Consider the following 24924-nt stretch of genomic DNA (forward strand, 5'->3'; position numbering starts at 1 on the left):
GTGATAAATGTGTTCATGACTCATTAATTCATTAGATTCATTCAAAACAGATTCATTCAAACAATGCTTCTATGGCTTTAAAGTTAATATTCTCTGCCAAATTGAGCAAAACACATAATATTTTGTTTAAAATACAGCACAATATCAACTTATTTACTGAACTGTTGTATAGAATCACATTTAAACTCCTGATATTCAGGACAAAATCAGCACTCGTGTGATCCTGCTCTCCCTGCTCGTGTGATATAGAATTATATAAATATGAGACAAAACTCCACCATTTTTTGCACCAATATCTAAATTTTTAGAGCATAACCGCATTTATGGAATTGCTGCCATGCATCATATTTGTCAACCGTAAACTAAATTAAATGTAAGATGATATAGAGGTCTGGGCCAGTGAATTAATTGCATTAATATATATATATATATATATATATATATATATATATATATATTAATTGCATTAATATATATATATATATATATATATATATATATATATATATATATATATATATATATATATATTAATGCAGTTAATTCACTATATATATATATATATATATATGTGTGTGTGTGTGTGTGTGTGTGTGTATATATATATATATTAGGGCTGTCACAATATTAGATTTTTCATATCACGGTTATTGTGGCCATAAGAATTCATATTTACAGAGATTAATGTAGCAATGTGGTCACTCAAGATCAGTTTTTATAGTGTAATTGTTAATAGATTTGAACAAAAAAAATAGTGTTACAACGCACAGGCTGTATTGAGTGCAAATACAAAAATAAGATTAGTAAAGAAAATGCGGTACTTAAACATATTACATATTAAAATAATCAACGTTTACATAAATATATTAACACCGAAATCTGCTGTTAACAAACAGGTTAATATAGCGTTTCCCATTCTGTGACTAGTAAAATAATGGCAACTTACTCTGATGAACACGGCTCTCCTCGGAGTGGCTGCGAACACTGCTTCTTCTTCTAGTGTGACAGGTGTCAGAGTTAAGACACAATACTGCCACCTGGGGGCTCAACCAGGTAATGGCGATGGAGTATTTACATGTGGTGTTGTCATAAGTATATATATATTTAACACGATATCGATAATTGTTGCTTTGAATATCATGGTTATCGTCAATACCGGTATATCACAACATACAGTACAGACCAAAAGTTTGGACACACCTACTAATTGAAAGAGTTTTCTTTATTTTCATGACAATGAAAATTGTAGCTTCACACTGAAGGCATCAAAACTATGAATTAACACATGTGGAATTATATATGGAATTATATACAGAACAAAAAAGTGTGAAACAACTGAAAATATGTCATATTGTAGGTTCTTCAAAGTAGCCACCTTTTGCTATGATAACTGCTTTGCACACTCTTGGCATTCTCTTGATGAGCTTCAAGAGGTAGTCACCTGAAATGGTCTTCCAACAGTCTTGAAGGAGTTCCCCGAGAGATGCTTAGCACTTGTTGGCCCTTTTGCCTTCTGTCTGCGGTCCAGCTCACCCCTAAACCATCTCGATTGGGTTCAGGTCCGGTGACTGTGGAGGCCAGGTCATCTGGCGCGGCACCCCATCACTCTCCTTCTTGCTCAAATAGCCCTTGATGCCTTCAGTGTGACTCGACAATTTTCACTGATAGATAGATAGATAGATAGATAGATAGATAGATAGATAGATAGATAGATAGATAGATAGATAGATAGATAGATAGATAGATAGATAGATAGATAGATAGATAGATAGATAGATAGATAGATTTTCATGCACATGATTTAACAAATAAATTTGGCTCTTGACCCAAAATGGGTTTGACATCCATTTATTAGTCAGATTTGAGATCTGCAATGGAAGGCGAGGTATTCGGCTACCAGAGGAAAGGCTTCGTTCCTCTCATACCTTCCTCTCTCACCACCTCCACACACACACCAGCCATGTCACTGGCCATCTGTCATGTCTGACGGTCAATCATCAGTGCCATTAATATTTCATGTCTCTTCCAGACGATCAGAATTGGACTCATAATTCCCCTGCCCTGAGACAGCAGTTACACACTTTGCAGCACAACACGCGCCCACACACTCTTCAATGTGTCACACTGCCAAATTGCTCACGCATACACATACCCGACATGCACTGTGACACTTTACAAATTCATTCACACATTATCGCTCCATTATCCAAAGACAATATAAACAGATGCACTCAAAACTACATTATGGCATGAGAATAGACAGCTCGACAGTACATATTCAATCTGTGTGAAAGAAACTTTGTGAATACATCTGAACTACGCAATCTTCTCTTGGCCATCTTAACATTGCCATTCATAGTTTATGAAATGAACATCTCAATAATACATCTCAATATAATGTTCAACTTTGAGAACACTTACATGGAACTACACCAACCTTTAAAAGAACAGTTCATCCAAAAATTAAACTTCTGTCATCATTTACTCATCTGACAGTCATTCCAATGAGTTACTTTAATTGATATCAAAAGGAGAAAATCTGAAAAATGATGCTTGTTTTTTTTTTTTTTTTTCATTATAATGAATTTGACCTGAAGCCTTCAAACTTCAAAAAGACACAAAAGCAGCATAAAAGTACAATAAAAGAAGTACATCTTACAACCACAGCATATTTTGTAAGATGTAGAATGATAATACAATACAGGTGCATCTTAATAAATTAGAATGTCTTGGAAAAGTTCCCTTAATTCAGTAATTCAAATTGTGAAACTTGTGTATTAAATAATGTCACTGCACACAGATTGAAGTAGTTTAAGTCTATCGTTCTTTTAATTGTGATGATTTTGGCTCATATTTAACATCTCAACAAATAAGAATATGGTGACATGCCAATCAGCTAATCAACTCAAAACACCTGCAGAGGTTTCCTGAGCCTTCAAATTGGTCTCTCAGTTTGGTTCACTAGGCTACACAATCATGGGGAAGACTGCTGGTCTGACAGTTGACCAGAAGACAATCATTGACACCCTTCACAAGGAGGGTAAGTCACAAACATTCATTGCCAAAGAAGCTGGCTGTTCACAGAGTGCTGTATCCAAGCATGTTAACAGAAAGGTGAGTGGAAGGAAAAATTGTGGAAGAAAAAGATGCACAACCAACCGAGAGAACTGTAGCCTTAAGAGGATTGTCGAGCAAAATCGATTCAAGAATTTGAGTGAACTTCACAAGAAATGGACTGAAGCTGGGGTCAAGGCATCAAGAGCCACCACACACAGATGTGTCAAGGAATTTGCTGAACCACAGACAACGTCAGAGTCGTCTTAGCCTGGCTGAGGAGAAGAAGAACTGGACTGTTGCCCACTGGTCCAAAGTCCTCTTCTCAGATGAGAGCAAGTTTTGTATTTCATTTGGAAACCAAGGTCCTAGAGTCTGGAGGAAGGGTAGAGAAGCTCATAGACCAAGTTGCTTGAAGTACAGTGTTACTTATACACAGTCTGTCATGATTTGGGGTGTCATCAGCTGGTGTTGGTACATTGGTGTCACTGCACCCATTTACAAAGAAATTTTGGAGCACTTCATGCTTCCTTCTGCTGACCAGCTTTTTGAAGATAATGATTTAGTTTCCCAGCAGGATTTAGCACCTGACCACACTGCCAAAATCACCAAAACTTGGTTAAATGACCATGGTGTTGGTGTGCTTGACTGGCCAGCAAACTCACCAGACCTGAACCTCATAGAGAATCTATGGGGCATTGTCAAGAGGAAAATGAGAAACAAGAGACAAAAAAAATCCAGATGAGCTGAAGGCCGCTGTCAAAGAAACCTTGGTTTCCAGACCACCTCAGCAGTGCCACAAACTGATCACCTCCATGTCACGCTGAATTGAGGCAGTAATTAAAGCAAAAGGAGCCCCTACCATTATTTTATACACGAGTTTCATAATTTGAGTTGAATTACTGAAATAAGTGTTAATGTAATAAAACTTCCACAACATTCTAATTTATTGAGATGCACCTGTACATTTTTGGACAGGGGCACTAATGTTCAAAAGTTAAAATGTTTTTGAAAGTGTCTTGTGTTCACCAAGGCTGCATTTATTTGAACAGAAATACAGAACGGTTTTCTACCTGAATATATTTCAATTTTATTTATTATTATTTTATTTTTTTATGGCAAAGCTGAATTTAAGGGTCATATAATCCATCAGAATACATTAATATGAATATATAATATGCTTTTTTGACTGTACTAAAACATAAAAATATTTGTTAATATATGTTCATCATTACTACGACTGATAATACTATTATTACCATTTGTCTATTCTTATGAATTGGATTTATCATCATCATCATCATTATTATTATTATTATTATTGTTATGATTAGTATTATTGCTATTGTTATGTGTGTATATAAATCTTTTTTTTTTTTTTTTTTTGGTTAAGTCTGTTGTACTGTAGCCCCCTTTATTCAGATATTTCTACTCCCTCACCCAATTACACTAACACACACGCACGCACACACACACACATATCGTACTGATATGTATGTTATGTTGGTCTCTGAAATTGTTTTCTGCATTTTGTAAATATTGTAATAGTCTGTTGGCATAAATAAAAACAAAAAACAAAAAAAAACAGTTAATTAGTGATAACTGAAAAAAAAAAAAACATAAAAATACTACAATATGTTTGCCAATATTTAATTACTGTATATTTAGCATGTTGATAAAAACCAAGTTTACATTTTTGTTTCTCAGAAAAACAACATGCTAAAGCCATTTATTCTTGTTTTACTTTGAAATTAGCGTTCAGCGTCGGAATGTCTGTTATGTCTGTTATGCCCACTATAAATTTACTCAGCGGTATTTTGATGGGTTGCCAGTTGGCGAAACACATGTATTACAGTCATGGAATCTTTCAAAAAAACTGGGACAGCTCGGCATCCATCAATCAAAGGAATGTTAAAATGCAGATAAATCAGCTCAACTTACAGTGTAAGGCTTATCGCCTTCCATTATCAATCTGGCAACTTACGTTAGATCCAATATTTAGAATATGAACTGCAGTTCCCATTTTAACTGATAGCTGTCAATATTACATACTGCACATTTAAGAAAAAAATCTTATTAGCAGTCTTGTAAAGAGTTGTGCTACTTACATTTTTTTGAGGAAATTGTGATTTTTTTTTATCATGACACTTTGATGAACAGGACCCATTTTTGCAAATCATTGTTTTGTTTTTTTTGTGTTTTTTTTTTTAAGGGGTATATTTTTTGGGGTTACTATTTACCATAGTAATTTAACGGTGTATATTTAATTCAAGATGTCTTAAGTAGATATAAAATATTAAATTATGCTATTGTCATCTTTAAACCATTACTGTACTGCCACACTACCTTTTTGCAATGAAGGCAGTATTAGTGATGTGCTTAACAGAGCCAGTGAAATGCAATTAGTTGTGCATCAAACATTTTCACTGCTTCTGTCCTTCTATCCTGTCTGTGAAAACACTCCTAGGGGAATAGGCCTGTATAAAATCATGAGGTAAAAATTCACTTACCTTATGAAAAACCAGTTAAGGCTCATAACAGAGGCTAATACTGTGAATCAGCAACTAGCTACATCTGAAATCACATGCCGTCAGAATATGTGCTGCATTATACTTTGATCGCTAATTAAGTGTGAAGTTTACTAGTCTAAGGTGTAGTTGTGGCCTAATGGATAGAGAGGTAGACATGTAACCCGAAGGTCACTGGTTCGAGTCTCAGGTCTGGCAGGGACTGTAGGTGGGGGAAGTGACTAACCAGCGCTCTCTTCCATCTTCAGCACCACGACTGAGGTAAGACCCTTAAGCAAGGCACCAAACTGCTCCCCGGGTAGGAAAACTGCGTGTGTGTGCACTTAGATGGGTTAAATGCAGAGCACAAATTCCAAGTATGGGACACCCATCCACCACATCCTTTCCTTTCCTAGACTGAATACAATCCAGACATACTACATCATTCTGAATTACCATTCTCTACTATTTACAAATATCCTCTCCCATTGCTTCATGATGTAGTAAAGTGTACTGCACTCCATTTTGAATACTATATATAGGGAATCTCTAATCTCTCCTATTCTATTTTGTGACAAAGAGACTGTATGATAGGTAAACAAAACATCATAATGGTTTATTCAGCACAGAAACACAATACAGTATGCAGAAGCCTCTTTTGTGAATGCAGAGTCAATGTGCTGTGAACCTCCTTTACGGGTTCTTCATGGAGCACAGACAGACTGCCAACTGGGCGAAACCCATGAAGTTGAAGTCTGTCTCGATCCTTTTTTGTTTCTCCCTCTCTCTCTCTCTCTTTCTGCGTATCTGTCTATCTATTGATCTGCCAGCTCTGCCACCCTCCTACACAAAACAAACACGCAAATTAGCCAAACACCCTGAAATGACCCCCTGGGATAAGTTGTTAAATTTGACCCCTGTCTTTCTCTTCAGAAAGTTTTCAGATACCTTTTAGCTTATCTATCTAAATTGTAGTAATGAGTTTCTGTAACTGATGCAGTACACATTAAATTAGCAATTAGTACTACAGCAACATCCACAGAAAAGGTGTGCCCCTAGAGATGAGAGGAGCAAAAAAAAAGAAGAAAAGAAGTTTGAGGAGTTCAAGGTTTCTCAAAAGCCTCTGAATGGAATTTTAATAAGCTATACGCATCACTGATGGGAAAGCACAAATTTTTGAGTATGTACAGTACAAAGCTGGTGTATCAGTTATACGCTAATAAATGCTATAAATGCTATAATAAATGCTATAATAAATGCTATATAAATATATATATATATATTTTTTTTTTTCAGGGCTTGCAAAATTTCAGTTTCATTCTTCAGATTTTGGTAGCCCAGAAAATGATTTAAACATGCCCGAATAAAAGGGACAACATATTGTCACTGCAGACAAATTAGCATGATCATAACCCTCTGTAATTGTATTTTTCCTTCATTATATTATAATAAGTTAATAAATGTAGCTAGTTGCTAACTTCAGCTAGATGCTTATTATTTACTATAACTTCAAATGACCTTTGGAGTGTTTTGGAACTGGGGAGAAAACAATACAACCCAACAGACCAATTACCAAGCTGTCTCATGTCTGATCCATGCTCTGAAATGTTGCAGTGTGAAAGTGAGCTAAAGTAAGAATAAGATGAAACACACTAACAATTTATGTCCCTGCTTAAAAATAAAAAATAAAAATTAAACAGATCAACAAGTCTGGAATTCCCCTTTAATCTCAAAAAGGTGTTTTGGGGAATATAACTGCAATATAAGTGTACACAGGTGCATTATTTCATATCAGAAAACAATGCGGCAAAAATACCTGAATGATATGTTATTTATTGATTTATTTTTAAATATGATTCCGGATACACAAATTTTAATCTTATACATTATACACTTTGCATAACTATATCCACAGGAAGCTACACAATGGACTATTGGTATAGGGACGTACTGTAATGCATTAAGAACTGTATCTGGATAAATTCAAACAAATAAAAAATAGCATAAGAAATCTCATAAGCTCCATCTTTTCTGTAAAACACAGATTTTTAGGTAATATTACTGCAAATTTAGTTTTAATGGATTAACAATTTAATAGTAAATAATTTAAGGACCTTTTCAAAACTATGCTCTGATTTTGGATGCACTAATCCTAATCTTGCACACTACATAGTACAAATAGTACACACAAATTGTGATGCAGCCCATGTCCACAGGAAGTCTCATTCCATGATGGACAGATGGTGAAGGGTTGTGCCCTGAGTCTGATCAGGTACCCCACTATGAGGTCATCACACCTGCCATTGCGATAATGTCATCAGCAGGGGACAAACCCCACCGGAGCCATTATACCGACCTCTCTCCATCTGCTTTGTTAGAATGAGCTGCGACACACAAACCACACACACAAAGACAAAGAAATATCACAAAGCCAAGCCAAACAACATGCTCCCACTTGTTTTTCTTCCGTGAGATGCAATGTGATTCTCTCTTGGGAAGCAAGCTGTCGACTTTGTTAGTTTAGATGGTGTTTAACGACATTTGGCATAAGCACACACACACACACACACACACACGCGCACACACACCTGTGGAGCTTGTGATTGTGCTGTCATTCCATGTATGCATTCAAAGGTTAGCAACTGCTGTGTAAATATAAACTCATTAAAATTTGCTTAGTTTAAACTGAGCATCTCACAAAAGCATGCAATATTATATTAACTATATTCATGTCTGACAGAATTGAAAGAACTTCTAAACTTCAGTCTACAACAATAATCTTCAAATATTAGCATATTGCTATATAAAGACACAAAAAGACAATTTGTACATCCATGCTACTGTTTAACTGTTGAATAAATACTAAAAACATATATATTCTGCCATAATTTCCTCACCATCATTACAAACACAAAATGTTGCATTTTTCTTTCCATTCTTTCCATTTAGACAGTATTATACTACTTATTAATGTTACAAAAATGACTGCACATCTGCAGAAGCTATTTGTGTTTATTTTTTCCACATTGATTATATCAGGTCTACACCACTCATTTCAAGCTGATTGATATTTCATTGGGATCGAGCTCAGTTGGATCAGCTGAGATGTTTACATGAAGGTTTTTCCATCAGATTGAGCAATCAATCCAATTCTAATGGAATATCTGGGTACATGCAAATGTTTTTGTTCCTTGACAGATAATTAAGAACCAAATTTGTATGTTTAAATGAGTATACATATGATTTTCATCAACACTGTAAATCCCTGGATAATTTGGAAGTTAACTGTGGTTCACACACAGCCCATTTTTTTAAAGAAATGAGTAGCATATGTTGGGACAGTATATAGCATGTTTTCAAAAGACAATTTGGTGGTAAAATGGTCCATGCTCAGATAACAGGTTTCTGAAGGAAATCAGAAGGTTGTGCACTAACCTTTTCATAAAACTGCCCTTTTTCAGAGCGAAAAAAAGGTGAAAAAATTAGATTTTATTTATATTACAAAAATACTTTCATTTTTTGTCACCAGTACTTTAAAGCCTAAAACAGACTATAAAATCTAAACTTGATTCACTTCATACAGATGAAGAGTGTGAACTACTGTTTCGGTTTTCTGTTGTCTTGTTCACACTATGGTAATGGTGCAAAAATGACATTTAAACTAATCACAGACTTGGTGCGTCAATTAAATGAAACAAACTAAGCTTTAAACATTTCTCACACAGTTCTCACCATTAACTACCACTTTTACCTCAATAAAACTCCTAATTTGCTACTTATTATTAATTAGTAAGGCAGTTGTTAAATTTAGATATTAGGTAGGATAAGATAGAATATGGTCATGCAGAATATGTGCACTAATAAACAGCCAATATGTTAATAATAGGCATGCTAATAAGCAACTAGTTACTAGATAGAATTGGTTTCTATACTAAACTGTTACCAAAATGTCTTCACAATTACCACAAAAAGAAATTGCTAATCGCAATGAAGTATGATGAATCATGCAGGAACCTTGATTAAAATTATAAATGGACCCCAGAAGAAAAAAAATAAAATGGCATAAAATTATTAAATATGGCCCCATTAAAGGTTAAAGGAATGATTCACCCAGTCAAAAGAATATTTTATCATTTTCTGTTATTACCAACCTACATTTTGGTCATTTACTCAGAAAAACAGAAAAACAGAACAAATTGTTCATGGTGCCTCAGTGTTTTTTTTAAGGTTAAAAGTTTCCACAAAAGAAAGACAAATGAGTTTGGAACAACTAAATAAATGATACATTTAATATATATATATATTTTTTATGGTACTATTGCTTTAAGAAAGAGATGAAGCACATGGAATGAGTTGTTGAACGGTAAACTGAGAAGAGAATCTAATCCAGGATTTGTCTTTCCCCCACACTCCTTCTTTTGCCATATTTTTTCTTTACCCCAGCTTGCCCCCCAGTCCCATTTTGAGATAAATGAATCAGATGAATGATTAACACATACATACACACCACGGATGATTGTGGTGAATCATGATTACAGTGAAAGGCGAGTGATTCAAGCAAGCACTTCTAATGTGGAAAAAACGTGAGCGAGTGGAGGGAGAGAGAGACAGAGAGAGACGTAAACGCTGTGAATACCGGTATAGGACCTGACAGGCTTACACCTCGCACCAATTATCCGTTTCTCCCAGTATCTCTTGCAGCAGTCACACCGTGCTGCCCTTTCTCCTTTCCAAGTAGTTATGTCTTTTCCACCATCATTTACATTCCGCTTCAGCTTGCAGGAAAATAAAACTGCTAATCCGTCTGACGTTAAACTAATGACATAACACAGCTGGTCTTTCTGCTATATATTTACCCTCAACTTTTTCTTCAGATCCCTTTCCCCCCATCCATCTTCTAGAGGGAAAATCTACACCGAGCACGTGGCACTTATCCAGTTCCATAACCTCATTTTCCTGGATTTCTGGATTGTGAACCATGAATAGACAAATATTCTTTTTTTCTTCCCAATTTTGGAAAATGGAGGGTTGTAGTCTGCTGAAGACAAACCAGTCAGTGCCGGAGTGCAGTAATAGTTTCATTAAATGTGGAAAGTGGAGGCAGGGTCAGACAGTGGCTTTGCATACATGTGTGGGACTCATTCATTTACTCTTTTACTGCCACAGCACTCAGCAAAATTTAACCCATTTCTAGACAGGGATTTCATCATTGACTTGTCTTCATGTTGTTTCAAACCTGTATGACTGACTTTCTTCTGTGGAACAGAAAATCAGATACGTCTCAATCATGTTATTATTATTAATCTGACACCAGAATTGAAAAGGGATGTGCATCTCAACTGATGCCGATGCAATACGCATCTCGATACACAGTCAATGATACAATACATTTAAGATACTTATGAAGCAGCTAATGATGTGAAACGATTCACCCCTATTATGACACAGTGTAATCCGATTTCCATTCCATTCAATTATACACACTGCGATTTGATGCTATACGATGCAATGAAAAATATGATCACATTTATTTCTATGATTCAGACAGACAGCAAATCATAAATTAGAAAAAAGTGTTTTTTTCAGGAGAGTTCTAACAGTTTGTAGCTTGCATGAATCAGAGGTAAAATACGTTATTTACTTTTCAGTTTCTTGCACAGACCGATCGTTTTGTGTCTTTACACATCATTGTATTGTCGCGAGCTGCAGGGTTTAATTTGGTTTTGTTTGTGTATGTTTTTTTGTATGTTTTAGCCATGATTCCAATCTACTTCCATTATAAAACTGACAGACTGCAATGGTTTGTGTTAAAAATCTTTGTGTTCTACTGAAGAAACAAAATTACCTACATCTTGGATGTCCTGGGGTAAGCAGATAAACATCAAATTAAATTTTTTTGGTGAACTATCCCTTTAACAGCCAAATGCAACCAAAAGAACCATCATAGATCTTAGACTAGCTTCCATTCATGTAGGTCTCTCAAATCACATTAGATTTGCCAGTTTCATACAAAGGTTTAGATGCAGGCAGGTTTGAATGATCATAACATTGCTCAAAAAATTCAAATTCAAGTTAGTATCTAAGTAAACAAATACAATCCATATTGAAAGAAGGAAAGTCTTTGGAGAACATACACTTGTACGTGTATTTGAACGTTTTCAAAATTGACACTAGGTGTATTCCAAGTATTACAGAGAGCTGAGAAATAAAAGATGATATTTAACTGCTTTCAACTCATTATCACTTAGTTTCAGACAGCAATGCAATAACATTTAGCATAATACCCAAGTTCACTTTTTAATAAATTAAAACACACATTGAAATTCTGAAAAGTCAAATGTTCAAACACTTTCTCTGTGTTGATTAATTCAAAAGCCTTTGAAAGCTATGAACACTCACTGAGATCTTGTGTACAAAAACATCTCAGAAGCATTTCCTGTGTTAGCTCAAATATACAGAATTCTTTCCGGTTCTCTGCTCTAATGGAAAAGTCAGGAAAAAAATGGACACCTAGAGCCGATGGCAATGTTTTATCTCTTCCAACAAATTAATAAATGATTATGGATTTGACATGCATAAAAATAAATATCCTGGCTTTTACTGACAATGATTAAAGTACAAACTAACAGTGCAAAGAGCCTTCCAAAGATAACTGGCTCTTTGTGGTCATTTACTGTATGCATATAGCTGGACATCCTGACCTGTAAGTGTGTATCTTGAGTGCTGCGTGGGAGAAAAAGTGTGAAAAGTCTAGGCGGGCTTGTTCCACAAAGAAATCATTTTCTTTAGTGACTATACCAAATAGGGGACTATATACTGGTAGACATGATAGTATATGACAGTATATTGGATCTGGGAAGCTCTTAAAGTGACAGCAGTCTAATATTACTGCTGTGTGTCTTTCATGTTAATCAAACAACAAAAGAAAGAAAATCTCTCACTGCTGTAGACTAAATCAATTTTGAAACTATAATACTAAGAAATATGTATTTAGTTTACATCGTGATTAATATTCAGTGTTTTTATAAATGTAATTACTTTTATTTTCTATTTAGGCTAGTATTTTGTATGTGTGTGTGTGTGTGAGTGATATTGACACTGGTTTTACACGAATTATGAAATTTATATGGCATCAAAAATTGTCATAAAGACCTTATTTAAACCAAAACTATAACTATATCTTGACATATATCATTGCCGTGAAATAAAATTACTCATACAGTATTTTGATATAAGATTTTGGTCATATTGCCCAGCCCTAGTACCAGAAATGACCCATGACAGGGAGTGAAGACAGGACAAAACTTTTGAAAACTAATTGTTTAAACCATAATAAAGGTTTAACACTTATTCTGGTATAAAAATATGACCAGCCTGCCAATCTGTCTCTCAAAACAAACCCTGGAAGGGTGATGAGTTCCCCAACGAGAAGCAGATGGGCCTTTCAACACCTTGAAGGGGTTTACTCACCAAATAAATAAATACATGTTACATGAATATTATATTAATATTCAATAAAATATTATTAATGACAGCTCAATGCTACTCTAGATGAAATACTTCAGTGCAAATGTATAAATTGCCATTTAAATGTATATTTTCCATATTTTACACTAAAAATACACTAACTGATAATTAGTCATCATCCATTTTATTCTAAACTGAGTGTTACATTGTTCCATATATCACACTCAGTGTGTTAACAAGGTGATGATTAGATGCATGTTTTTAATTGCACAATAAAAATTAATGATTTTGTTAGGTTGCACATCTAAAATAGCTGGAATAATGATAACCGACAAGTTATTTGAAGAAAGCTGACATAACCAGAAACTAGCATCAAGGTAAGAGCACCTCCTTTAAAGCAGACCTTTCAAGAAAACCTCATGCTAAGTTAACATGGATGCAGCTAAACTATACTACCCCCCCCCCCAAAAAAAAAAAGTTTACATAAAGGATTTGACAAATATTACATAATCTAAATGTGCAAAGCTCAGACATACACATAATTTAATAAATAATCTTGTAAACACATTAGTAGTAAATCATTTCTAGATAAATATATGTATTTGGATGAAAATAATGTTTTGGGTTCATTGTGCTATAGATTCCAAAAGAAAGGAATATGGGATGAATGATGTTCTTGAAAGAAGCACATATTTTAATGATGTAGTTACTCATTTCATAAAGTCGGTGGTTTCACAAGCTCACTAGACATTTACTTGGAGATAAGATTTTATGTTTTTTAATTACCTTGTTGGCCACTCTTGATATTGAGGGTCAGCTTTTGAAAATGAATCTGTGCATTGGTGAAGATTTTTCAATGAACTTCTCTAATAAGAGAGATTAGAACACATCAGCAGCCTAGCTTGTTAGATAATTTAAATAACATTGAACAAGCTACTCGAGTAAATAAAAGACTGGTACACTACATTTTATGAATACGAGGAACAGGATATGATACCACAGGAATTTTAATTTATTATGTACTAACATGGACGTCATGCTACTTGAACAGTTTACAAGGCGTCCATGAAAGAAACTGGAAAGAGAAGACTTTTTCCCCTTTGCTATACTTTATTAAACCCATTTTTTCTTTTCTCAACTTATGATCTCAAGTCTTATGATTTCTTTATTGACATGAATCCTCGGATAGTGATAAATGTCTTTTATAACTTTAAAAAGCTAAAAAGATTGAAGCCGCAGAGGGTATGAACACATCAAATGCATAAGTAAAAATATTCAGAAGCCACCAATATCTGTATTGCACTCAAGAATATAAAAACATACAGAAATGACGCACAAAACCTGGCACTGTTTAATTCATGTAAAATCTGGTGCTATTCATCAACATAATCCTTTAATTGCTTTGATTTATGTGAAAGCTCCTTTTTGGAATACCAACAAAAAGGGTCTTTGCTAATCTACCATTTAACACACACACACACACACACACACACACCATACAGACATTGCAGACACCATGACGGGTTTGATGTCAGCATGTTATACAAAATGACCTGAATGCAGGATAAATCCATAAAGACAAGTTTTACTTAGACCAAAACCACAGTAAAACATCACGGAAAAAGAGTTCAAGGTTTGGCTTGTAGTGAGAAAAATACACTACACTAATTTAAAGCCTGAAACTCGATTAATAAAAGCTGGATGGCCACCAAAGTGATATTTTATACCATGCTGCATAACTCTGGAAAAGAATATCTATGTATAGTACGACAGATTGACCAAATTGATTTTAAAAAGTAGAATTCATTAGCATACATTTTCATTAGCATACATAAGTGTGGAAATGGAGACGGTGGGCAGTGGATAAAGCAGGCCACTTCTAGAGCTTAACTTCAGTTTAAGGAATTCTGAGTGTGTGTGTGTGTGTGTGTGTGTGAGAGAGAGAGAGAGAGAGAGAGGGAGGAAAAAATCTGCCCATGAGAAGTTTAGGAGTAAAGAGGATTAGTTCCGAGTTGGGGACGAATTGGGAATTGGTGGGAGAGGAACTGGGAATTTAATAAAGAAAGGAATCTAAGAAGTGCTACTTCATGACAATAGAGATTACACATGCAGTCGCAGGCATACACATTCAGTAGTGGTATGCGGTGGAAAACTCTCATTGGTTGTTTTTAGTTTGATGCAAATTCATGTCCCAGTTTCACTTGATGTTTACATGATTTATGGTTATAATAATATACACCATTTTCTTTACACTGTCAACAGGCAAATAATACTGTAATGTTTTTGATGTGACTAAAAGTGGTCAGTTGTTACTCTTATTCCATCAATTTGACTCATTCAGATACATTTCAGGGTGTTTCTGAACATGATAGGTGGACATTATTTAGTTGGCAGGATTTATGAACCAACTGAAGCACAATGGAGGCAATTCTTCATTTTAACATAATGGAAAAACAGACAAAAAGTAGGTGTGAATTTGCCATAGTTAGGGTATAAAAAAAGAAGAAGAAAAAAGATACTTTCCTCAGTACTATGCATTGTATGGGTGCTTGTAAATTAATATGAGTGGAGATTAGAAAATAAAATAATTATATATTCTCTTGTATTCATTTTTAATTTAAATTAATTTTATCATTTTATTTTTATAAAATATTAGTTAATTACTTTATTAATTTTAATGAAAACTAGTTGATAATTGAAACAAACTACTTAATGAAAATGTGAATCCTTAAAAAAAAAAAAAAAAAAAAAAAAAAAATATATATATATATATATATATATATATATATATATATATATATATATATATATATATATATATATATATATATATATATATATATATATATATATATATATAAACAATGAACTATTAAATAGGTATACTTTTTTGCTATATTACCTAGGACTAGTTTTTACTGATTACCTTTTCATCTAGATTCTTCAAGCAAACAAATTCAATAAAAATGTATTATAGTAATGAGTATTGTTGAAAAATTGCTACCCCCCACCCAAAAAAATAAATAAATAATAATATATTTTTTAATCTAAAGTAAAACGTGTGAATCTCAGGCCGGCAATACCATGACTGAGGTGCCCTTGAGCAAGGCACCGAACCCCCAACTGCTCCCAGGGCGCCACAGCATAAACGGCTGCCCACTGCTCCGGGTGTGTGTTCACGGTGTGTGTGTGTTCACTGCTGTGTGTGTACCCTTTGGATGGGTTAAATGCAGAGCATGAATTCTGAGTATGGGTCACCATACTTGGCTGAATGTCACGTTACTTTATATGACACACAATTCAAAATCTTTAACTTTTAAGATAACTGATACTGTTGTACCGTTACATTCCTGTATAATATGCAAATATCAATAAAAGGTTATTACATGGAGCAATTATTGCAATATCACACAGGTCTACTTTTTAATGATTGACTTCTAATCTGAGTTCTTCAAGCAGGCCCTGTCTCGCTTGCCTCCTATGGGAAAACACCCCTGACACATATACACACGCATAAAGAGCAGCCACCTGCTCCAGTTGTTACCGCTCATGTTAAAATCAAGTTATAGAAAGTATCCCATTTCTCCCTGGGTAAATCTGAAAGCCCTGAGTTATCTGAAGGGTGTGTGTGTGAGGGCATTCACTCAGAGTGTCAATCCGTGAGAGTGTTTGTGTGACTTGCTGACCACAGACAGATACATGATACCCATGCAGATGCTTCCAGTAAGAAACTCAAGCAGACAACTGCTGACACTTGACACGTCCACATACATTAGAGGCATATGATACTACAGGCCTCATGCCAACCTGATTAACAGAGATCCATTTCCCCCACAGCTGTGGCCACCTGTAAACTAGCAACTGTCGACACTATCGTTGAATAGACTGATGAGTTTCTATGTATGCTCGAGAGGGTTGTTATGCAACAGTTTTCCAGTTTCATTTTTCTTGGCAAGTCTCCCACAGCTTCTTTTAAACATTAGCAGAAGCCTATTATTAAATTCCCATTTCACAAACCATATAATATCAACAGAGATACTAAATTTAAAAGTGGCCGGTGCTTAATATAAAATAGTGTGATATAATCACAGTGTGAAGGTCCTTAAAATCAAGAAAAATAGGCAAAATATGCCAAAATCTACCAAGAATATATTCAGGTTATTTTGTCCTTGCTATTTTGTCCATGTCAAATGTTTTTGAACTGATAAATAATTAATTAACCTATATGACTGTGTGTGTGTGTGTGTGTGTGTGTGTGTGTGTGTGTGTGTGAGCGACAATTTCTCATTTAGGGTCATTAAAAGTTTTGACAATCTGAGGCAATTGTGCATAAATTCAAATGTATATTATGATACACTGTACATCTGTTATGATATTTGCAGGTTAGTTTGACACACAGTTTCATGGTTAATGGCAGACATAAAATAATAATAATAATAATAATAATACATATAATATATAGTTATGTCACGTTCTCAGATATTTTTACATTTTACTTATTTGCATATATGTATTTGGCAGATGCTTTTATCCGAAGAAGTGTACACTGTGTTCAAGGTGAAAAGTTTCTTAAAGCATGGTAATCTCACTGGGAATCAATGTTAGTGCCATGTCCTACTGCCTGATCGTCACAAAAGCACAAACATTTTATTTTATTAAAAAATAGCTGCAATGATGGTTATAAAGGACACAAACACACGCTCACACAAATCCTCTTTTATTTGTGAGCACTGCTGAAAGTCTGACCAACCACTGATGTTGTTGTCTCAGTTCACCCTCTGTTTAACCTCAGCATTCATGTCCTTCTCCTTTCTTGCTCTCTCTTGCAGATAACCCTGTGTCCGTCCATTCTCCTTCACTTGTAAACCGCAGCCTAAGTACACTGATAGTGTCTAACAAAAACTCACACATGTACGCTCTATCTCTCTCCCTCTGCCGAACTCATACAGACGGCTCATTTATCTCAATGAAGACTGATAACAAGTCTCTCTCCTATCACACCAATACTCTCTCTCTCTCGCTCTTTTTTCCTTTGCTTCTTCTTCCATATCTCATTCAGGTTGAGTGGTGGGAGGCTGGATGTTGAGAACATGCCTCTCTTCTGCACTTCTCTCACTTTCTTATGATCTCTCTCCTTTATTTCTCTGAATCAATGAGTCTCTTCAGTTGGATAGTGAAGGTCTTAAAGCGATAGTTCATTGACAAATGACAATTCTGTTGAAAATGCACACAAATTTCTTTCTTCGCCGAAGAAGAATTCTTTGAAATATTTAGAAAAATGGGTAACATTTTACAATAAGGTCCTATTGGTTAACACATTAACTAACATCGTTAACTAACATTACAACTGTTCATTGGTGGTTCATGTTAGCTTAGGTCCATTAAATTATATTGATGGCTAATCAATATTGATATAGATGGCAATACTGATGGCTTTTCTATGCAATTAAAATAAAAATATATTTTGAAGAATGACTTTCAGTCTGTTTACCATGCTAAAGATATCATAAGGATTCAGAAAACAAGTCATATCAACCATGTTTATTATACTTATATGGTGCTTTTACAGCACCAGGCCTCATTCACTTTCATTATATTCAGAAAACATACACTTTATAAATGAATCTTCTATGTTTCATGGAATAAACTGATGATACAAAGGAGAAAATGTGACTTCATTTGGGGGTGATTTATTAATGTAAAATGGTCCTACCTAACCTACTTGAGCACTCACTATTTAGTCTGGGCAAGCAAAAAAATGATGGAAACTCACATGAAATGTGTAAACAGGAAAAAAAATGGGTGGAGGGTTGGGGTTAATAATGCTAGTTGCCTGTTTTCCATGCAGCAATTTTCTCAATGTAAGAAAACATCATCAACCATCCAAATTAAAAGGCTAAAATAGCATTAAACAAAGACACTTTTATGCAAATATACAAGCTAGAATCTAAACAATTCAACTCAGAAAAAAAGGGGGAAATCAATCAATTACAGCACAAAAATTCAACCCTGTGTCCTTATTCTGTGGCCTGAGGCAACCAATTACTGTGGAATACAGGGGCAACAAATGCCAAATATGCCAATCTATACACTCAGTATGTCTAGAAATGGTTTAAAATATCCATGGTGGAACAGTGAGGTTATTTAAGCAGGAAAGTTCCAGAAGTTATGTTATACTGTTAACAATGTCATGTCTAAAGAGCTCTTTTAGGAAAATTGTGCAAAAAATAATTGCAATGTAATACTGATAATTCATGAAGTGCCACCTTTTTGATACAAAGTGTACCTGGCAAATAATCAACAGAAGGTTTTCTAAACATTATAACAATGCAGCGACGGTGCTTTGACTTCAGTAGACACATTATTTACCATTATTTAGGTTTTTCATTGTATTTCATTTCATCACTTCTACTTTTGGCACACAAAAGCTTTGGAGTCCGTAAATAGGCTACAATCCACCACTTTCCCAAAAACCTACTTCGGCATACACAACCAGACACAAACATTTAAACCCACACTCAGACACCTGTCTGCGAGTGTACTAATACTCTTAGAAATAAGTCTACCATCACACACTCAAAAAAATGATTTTTGCTCTTTGTTCAATTTAATTAATTAACATGAGCACATACAACATAACTCTTTGTAAAAATGGTGTCAACTTAATTATATTTAACAGAAACAATGTAATTTTCAAAAAATTAGGTTTACAAAATTTTTTTAAATTGAGTCAACAAGAATATTTTTTGTTCATCTTAACCGGATGCACGTCATCAACGGAAACGGATGCAGATGGATTGCTCAGCAGCTAACATGTGAGTTGGGTAAGTGGCCTTTTTTTCTTGTCTATCACCGTCCATCTAATTTTATTTAATTAACAAACTAATTAAAATATGCTTTCTTAATATCTTGTTGCATACCAGAAAGTTATTTTTCTATAAGCACTGTATGAATATAGCTCTTAAGTGTGTCATTTGTAGCTGATGTTAGGTTTCTGGATTCAGCACGTGGTGCAGACTTTCTTTTTTTCCTAAAAGTATCAAATAACGTTAAAATGAAGAATCGCGGAACAAGAGAGAACAGAACACCCTTCAGTACCATGAATTAATGTATAAAACCAGGGCCATAAGACACGACTGATAATTAGAAATTGCCAAATTGTCCCCTAGGATTTTAAATTCTTACTCTGCATTCAGCTGTTGTTAGGGTGACAAAGTTTCAAATTTATATTTTAGGTCTTCCTCATCTATAATTTATAATTTATTGCTCGTCATTGTTAAAACGATTGAGATGCCAATCAAAGCGCACAGCAGCCAATCCAAGGCTTTAGATTAGTCACGCTTGTTAAAGTCACGTGCTCTTGACTGAATTCACCGCGTTCACGGAGTCTCTCGTCTTAAACAACAAATAATGTTTTAGCGACGTAAGTATTACATTTCGCTGCTTCAGTAATTGTAAGTGGAGTTTTTGCATTTCTTCTGCTAGCTAGGTTATGATCATGGACCGACATTATGTCTGTGTAGTCAGCTAATAACGTTTTGTTTCTCCAAGCGCTTGTATGTGTAAGTTAATGTTATTCTGTTACTTGCGATTAATATATCAAGAGGAATAATCGAAAATGATTTCATAAATAAGTTGTCACCCTGACCCTGTACTAAATATTTTGTTTTCTTTGTAGCATTTTAACCTTTTTTGTCTTTGCTGAATTGCCCATAAACAAGACCTCTGTAACTTATGTCTTCAGATAAATGAATTTCATCGGATCACAACCCTTCCTTTACACTCCAAAATTCATGTCCAAACTGGATCTGTTCTCTGATGATCTGCTAAAAGTGTTTACCAAAAATGGTGGAGTGTTTAGAAAAAAGATTCAAGATGTGATGCTGCCAATGTCTCAGGTAGTATTTTTATTTTTTTCAGTTTTTTTATAAATTGCTTTTTAATACAAGCTATTGATATAGTGCTCTGTAATTCATAATGGCTCAGAGATGTGTATTGGAGGGTGTCATGTATGAATATCAGAAACTTGAAAAAATGTTTTGTCTGTTTTCTTATAATGCCACCATGGAGACCAAGCAAGAGTGCATTCTCAAGGGGCTATGCATCTACCTGAATGAAGATGAATATGATGGAGTATTTGGTGAGTTCTTTTTCGTTACAAACAGTTATCAAAAGTAATAACAAACTTGACCTTGCAAAAGACGTGACATGAACTGTGCCTAAAATTTTTTCAATTTAAAAGCAGAGACACTTTCTTTTATATATATATATATATATATATATATATATATATATATATATATATATATATAAATATAAATATATAAATATATATATATATATATATATATAAATATATAAATATAAATATATATACACGTTTGTATGTTTAAATATCAAAAGACATACCCCATCAAAACTGCTGATGGGTAAAGAGTTCATGTACATTTTTTAATTTTAAAATATTGAGTAAATTGTAAAGCTCAGATATGAATTAAATGACTGATGCTAACTTCTCTTTAAACCTTTGTACTCCACACAGCCACTGGTTTAGGTTTACGTGATATCATCCTGTTTGATAAGCACAGTTCTTAATAGTCAATTCGATTCACCTTTATTTAAATAGCACTTTTCACAATACACATTGTCAAAGCAGCATAATTAAACAGGAAAATAGTTTGTCGGTAATGCAAGAGGACAATAACAAACAGACAGTTTTTGTTTTGTTTTTTAAGAAAAAGTCAGTTCATTGATTATTCAGTGATGTCATCATCCAGTTCAACTCTCTTCCAATAGTGTCTATGCAATCAGTCAAGCATCTCTATTCGCCAAAGGTGGCAGTGGCAAGGAACCAAAACTTAAAGGGATGGTTCACTTTCAAATTAAATTTTGGTATGTTTTAGCTTACCTCAAGGACTTCCAAGATGTAGGTGTCTTTGTTTCCGCAGTATTTCCCATTTTGATATTTTTAGGTCAAACTGTTCTTGTCTGTGACTAATATAATGGAGGTCTATGGTCACCACCTCAAAGAGCATGCACAGAGAAGTCCGAATTAAACAATTCCCACCGTAAGTACACATTGATGACCTAAGACACGAAACGAGCGGTTTGTGTAAGAAACCAAACAGTATTTATATCGTTTTTACCTTTTGTACACAACCACGTCCAACTGATGTGAGGGCACGAGTACTTCCTGTTGTGTGACGTGTGCACGCTCTGGCTTAGTCTGCGCAAGCACGGAAAGCACACTCATGGTTTACACTTACTGTCTATGGTTTACACAGAGATTTCTGAAGTGTTACCTTACACTGTGAAGATTTAAACATATTTATACGTACAGGAAATTGCAATGGAAGATGATTTCAATACATCAACAGACAACGTTGAATTTGTCACAGCCATATTTAAACCAGAATACACAGATAAAGTACTCAGGAGCGATCATGGAAGCATCCGCTGCGGCAGCACGTCTTCAAGCCTCAGAGAGACAGAGATCTCTTAAAAATTGGTGGTGTTTTAGTAGCAAGTGTTGTGAGATGCCGACAGAAGTGGAGAGCGTATGTTGTCACGAATGGAACAACTACAAGACGACGAGGACATTGACTGTATCGCATCACACCTGCCTGACTGAAGATCCTGAGTTTTCTCCGCTGTTGGGCCGCAGCGTTTTGCACATTGTGTTTAGTATGCCACGTATAAACTGGAGGCGACGTCCAATGCCAGAGGGACCCAATGGCACACTGTCAATAGTGAGTAATGTGTTGTTTATTATAATTGCAACGATTATAGGGTGCATTATAAACAAATTAATAATTACAGTTACTGCATTATATTTCAGACAATGCAGATTGGTGGTGTATTGTGTGGTAAACCATAAACAATGAGTGATGTACACACGCGAGAGATGGCTTCCGGCGCTTTCCGCGCTTGCTCAGACTAAGCCAGAGCGCATGCGCACGTCACGTCAGGAAGTACTCGTGCACTCAGATCAGTTGGACGTGGTTGTGTACAGGAGATAAAACCAAAATAAACGGTTCATTTTCTTACATAAACCGTTTGTTTCGTGTCTTAGGTCATCAATGTGTACTTACGGTGGGAATTGTTTAATTCGGACTTCTCTGTGCATGCTCTTTGAGGTGGTGACCATAGACCTCCATTATATTAGTCACAGACAAGAACAGTTTGACCTAAAAATATCAAAATGTAAACTACTACGGAAACAAAAAACACCTACATCTTGGATGCCCTTGAGGTAAGCTAAAACATACCTAAATTTAATTTGAAAGTGAACTATCCCTTTAATTAGTGACCGAAATGAAAAATAAACTTTGGGAGAAAGTTTACTTAATCTGGGTGCCAGTTCTCCTCTGGCCTGATGAAAACAGCAGTTTAATTCCAGGCTTCACGGGTTCAAAATACAAAATATGATAAAATGACTTTTGCTTCGTATGGCTGCAAGACAACAACAACAAAAAATCATAACTGTTGGCAATAAATTTCAAGTTCTTATGTTTTAAATCAATGGAGGAACAGTAATGTATTGTTCATTGTTTGTTCATGTTACTTAATGAATTAACTAACATTAACTAATGGACATCATTCTAAAGTGTTACCGAAGTATCAATGGCTCTTGAGAATATCTGGTATTTTATAAATGTAATTTGTTAATGTCATTTAAATTAATTAAAAATTTCAAACAGTCACTGAGTGATAGTTAGAGATTTTAAGGAAGCATAGTTATTCATTGTTGTGATATTGACAAAGGCACTGTATTATTTTACATTATAAAGTGGAAAACAGTCTGCCAAAGGTGTTGAGTTGGGTTGTGATCTGGTGACCGAACGCAATAGCATTGTTTTTAGATGGCTCGTGAATGTATGAATGTGCTGTGGAAGTAGAGTTGTTCATTAAAAATAACTGTTTTTTTTGTTTTTTTTTAAAGGATGATGACCCTGCAAGAACCGAAGCGGACATAAAGAAGACCTTTTAGGGATTCTGTGATGTAAAGCATGAATTTGCTGATGCAACAGAAGGCCCCAAAGATATCTGCATTGTGCTGGAAGATGTGGAGGTGCTTTCTGGTTTAGGTAATGTAGCATTGGCTACAGCCATGCTACTTGGACTAATATACTCTTTAAATCTTACTCATCCACAGGAGATCCACTACACTTTTAAGGTGCTCCAAAAAATGATTCTCGAGCTGAACTTGTGTAAATTGTCTGCCAAAGCACAGGCGCAGAAAACAAAGCTCTTCACTTAGGTGTGCTGTGTTTGAGGATCCCTTTGTGAATGCTGTTTTATTTCTTTGTATGCTCATGTGATTTTGTTGTATCTGAATTTTTGCATGATGAGCAGAGGTGATTACGTCTCTCAATCACATTTAATATCATGTTTAAGAAAACAAAATAAAATAACATTTTGTTATATTCTTATATGCTCATGTTTTATTTGAATTGTCATTTTTGTAACTTAATGAGCATGTTTAATTGCCATATTTGCAGTTTTAAGCAAGAAGACACTCAAGGTTAAATGTGCTCATGTTTTAAATACAGATTTTTACTAAATGGATTGACTTTTAACATATTGACTTTCTTCACAGTAGACTGTAGGTATACAGTAAAAAGGGTTTAATGTAATAGAACACAATTATTTCACTTTCATTTGGAAGTAACTGTAGAATCAAGTTAGAAAAGTGTAATGATTTAAATTGTTTCTAGTATGCAGTACAAAAATGTTTGTAGTTGACATTGCATTGTTAGATATAGTAGACATGACCAAATTGAATGTAGTTAACATGGCATTATTTTATATAGTAGGCATGACAAAATTCAGAGTAGTTAACCTGACACAACTTTCTCTATTAGGCATGGCTAAACATTATCTAGTAGAATGGACC

General features: G+C 34.8%; 1 protein-coding gene and 1 long non-coding RNA gene across 2 annotated transcripts in view; one reads left to right on the top strand and one right to left on the bottom strand.

Annotated features, from left to right (window-relative positions):
• The window catches only part of LOC127949210 (protein sidekick-1), a 199493-nt gene that overhangs the window by 148760 nt on the left and 25809 nt on the right, over positions 1-24924 (bottom strand). The gene's annotated exons all lie outside the window — the stretch shown is intronic.
• On the top strand, positions 19601-24624 carry LOC127949224 (uncharacterized). Its single transcript, XR_008152265.1, has 4 exons — positions 19601-20451; positions 20773-20926; positions 21099-21168; positions 23971-24624. It is a non-coding gene; the product is annotated as an uncharacterized LOC127949224 (long non-coding RNA).

The sequence above is a fragment of the Carassius gibelio genome, chromosome B1, assembly GCF_023724105.1.
Source record: "Carassius gibelio isolate Cgi1373 ecotype wild population from Czech Republic chromosome B1, carGib1.2-hapl.c, whole genome shotgun sequence".
In the NCBI taxonomy this organism is placed as follows: Eukaryota; Metazoa; Chordata; class Actinopteri; order Cypriniformes; family Cyprinidae; genus Carassius; species Carassius gibelio.